Source organism: Poecilia latipinna, unplaced genomic scaffold, assembly GCF_001443285.1.
Source record: "Poecilia latipinna isolate Pla-1442-1.1 unplaced genomic scaffold, P_latipinna-1.0 Scaffold491, whole genome shotgun sequence".
Lineage (NCBI taxonomy): Eukaryota > Metazoa > Chordata > Actinopteri > Cyprinodontiformes > Poeciliidae > Poecilia > Poecilia latipinna.
In genome coordinates this window covers 191,706-194,661 of record NW_015113107.1, presented here as the reverse complement: position 1 = coordinate 194,661, position 2,956 = coordinate 191,706, and the positions used below count along the sequence as shown (strand labels likewise).

Here is a 2,956-nt window from a genome sequence, read left to right as displayed (position 1 = left end):
CCCCTCATAGCCTCCCCATTATACACCTTTTTTTTGTGACTTGGTTTTTCCCAATTTGGATTCAAAAACTTAAAAAAAAAAAAAAAAAAAAAAAACAGAAAAAACTCAAACAGTGCCTGTAAGCAGTATCAGATGGCTATTCATTACTAAACCATTGTTTTTAGTTTTTTTTTTTTTTTGTATAAAAACATGTTAGTTCTTTGGTAGAGAATTTTTCAAACTGGTCATTTTGGAGGAACTTCTTTGATCTGATCCCTGGACGGCAGGCCTGGAAAGGCCCAGTGTGGAATATGGGAGCAGAAAGGACAAGAAGGATGGAACAGAGTAAGAGACAATTGACTGATTTCATTGTGTTTTTTTTTCTTTAAATGTTTGTCCTCTTTTCTTTTTGTTTTGTCTTCACCCTCATTCCTTTTCCCCCTGTATTTCTTCTGTGTCTCCCTTTCAATCAGAACTTTTCCCACATTTTTCTCCTTCACCTTTCTCTTTCTCTGGTCTGCCGTGGTTCTTCCATCTCCTTCTAATTGATGCATTTCTTTAATTGAAACAGTTTCTTCTTTTTCCCCTCACCTCGCCTTCCTTCCCCCCACTTTTCCCTCCCTCGACCCCTCCCTCCCCCCTCCACCTCCTCCGTCCGTCTTCCCGATTTGTCCTTCAGCACTGTCAGCACTCAGTATCTCGCTCCATCTCCTTCCCCTGCAGTCCGATCAGCTGTCTCTCCTTCTAACTTTACATGGCCCGGTTGTGATGCGAAGGGACAGACAGCTGCTGGCTGACGCATTTCACTGCCCAGTCATCACATCAAAATCGAGTCCTCTTACACAAACCTCTGTCTTTTCCATTTATTTTCTCTATGATATGTATTTTTGCTGTCTGAGGGATCCTATGTTTTTATTTTTTTTTTTTTCGGTCTGATGCTTTCCTTCTACATTTTCTTTTTATCCTGCGAGAGAAATTCCAATGACCCTCTTCTTTTCTCTCCTCCTCTTTTCACTCCTCCTCCTCTTCCTCCTCCTCCTCCTCTTTTTCTCTCTGCATCCTTAAACTCTCCATCGCTGATTCAGCTCTCAGGGAGGAGAGACTCCGCCTGCAGCGATTGCCTCACTCCGCATGGGCCACCATCCCTCTTTGGATCACCTTTGCAACGGTAGGTGCAGAAGTGTGTGTGTGTGTGTGTGTGTATGTGGTTAGATATTGGTAAAACATGTTTTTACACACTGCATTTATTTTTTAAAGGTGTCTTTCTGGGTTTGCTTCACTCTGACCTCCTTCCTGAGCAGATTCTGTTTTGCTGGTTTGAAAAAAAAAAGGTGAATTTATTCTAAATTAAGGGGCAGAAGGGCTTTTTTCCACTTTGTGTGACGTGTGAAAACAGAGAAAGCAGCAACACTGTAGCATTCTGATAAAAAAAAAGCACATGAAAGGGTTGAAAGGTCACGGCTTGTGTTTGAAGAGATGCAGTGAGGAGAGTTCTCAGTCAGAAAGTAGAACTTCAAGCCTCAAGCAAACATTCACAGTGCAGAAACTGTAAGTTGAACTAAACACATTCTTGGAAAAAATTTTTTGTATGGAGGATTTTGGTCACCACCCAGGGCGTCATAGTCCTAAGGGAGGCATGAGTATGTTAAAAAAAAAGTCCTGTTAGTCTAGTCACAAACATTTTTTTTTTTTTTTTTTTTCCCCCGTATTGCTTATTTTGTCAATGGGCAACTAGCTCCACCCGTATTATGCAGATTCTAAGGACTGTGGGAAATAACGCTGTGTATCCTGGGAACGCTGGAAACACAAAGTCGGATCTGATGCAGAGCTTCCAAACTGGCGCTGAATTCAGAAGCTGCAGCATTTTGAGGAGTCTGGAATGTTTTTCAGCAGCTCTGCTTGAATATCTAAAACACTGATCGAATCTAGATCGGGTAATTCCATATGAATGTGAAAAGTCTTTTAAAAACTGTTATTTATTATTTTTTGTTCATGTTAAAATTCATTTATATTTATGGAAACACGAAACACGTGTTTGAGGCTGAAACCAGGGACATCAGCCGTGGTCAGCTTGAGGAAGGAGAGAGGACGGCACTAAACCTAGAACCATCACTGCCTGCAGTGTAAGTTGCAGAGCCTCCATTTGAGTTGGTCTGCAGAGTTTTATGAAAGATCACGACAACTAATATTGTAACAAATTAATTTTTTTTTTTACAATATTAGAAACAAACCTCAACGGAGTACAACTGCTGACATTTTGTGCATTTGACCAGCGCATGAACCTCAGAGTCATCTCTGCCTCGTTTGGCAGCAGCAGAACAAAGACTACAACAGAACGGTCACGTCTCTGCAGAACAGACGGCTCATAAGAGAGGAGAACCATGTGAAGTTCTTCGGCTGTTCGGCTCCTCTCTGTGTTCTAACCTTAGTTCTGGAGCAGTCGTCCAAACGAGGTCTCTGCTCTATCTATAGAGGGGACACTCACAGGTGTCACTCTCCGCAGGGAGGTTTTAAAGCAGCAGCCAGGTTCTAAAAGTGTCTTGCATATGCTCCTATCTGTTCCCCTCTTCCCCGCCCCTCCTTGTCTCTGTCTCCTGCTGTCCCGGCTAATTTTACCCAGTTAGCAGATACCAGGGAGATCAGCCGTGGTCAGCTGTCTGTCAAGCATCCGGAGCCCTGACAGGCCTCGCAGTGAAATGCTGGAGGTGGCAGGGTGTCGGGTGTCCCCCTGCCCGGCCCCTGGGGGCTGCCTGCGCTGCTGTGGCTGTTATAGAACACAGCTGTCCCAAAGGAAATCTTTTGCTCCAACAATCAATAATCAGTTGGGTGCGAAACTTTCTTGATGTCCCACTAGCTCACAAACAAAGCACCCCCCCATTCCCCCCCTGTTTTTTTTTTTTTTTTTATATATATATATATATATATATATATATATATATATATATATATATATATATATATATATATATATATATAT

At 42.4% G+C, this 2,956-nt stretch overlaps 1 long non-coding RNA gene across 1 annotated transcript in view; it reads left to right on the top strand.

Annotated features, from left to right (window-relative positions):
• The first annotated feature begins 29 nt into the window (after positions 1-29).
• LOC106952086 (uncharacterized) overlaps positions 30-2,956 on the top strand; it is a 32,800-nt gene continuing 29,873 nt past the window's right edge. Inside the window, exons 1-2 of the long non-coding RNA XR_001425916.1 lie at positions 30-324; positions 1,065-1,147. This is a non-coding gene — a long non-coding RNA (uncharacterized LOC106952086). The remainder of the gene's footprint in view (positions 325-1,064; positions 1,148-2,956) is intronic.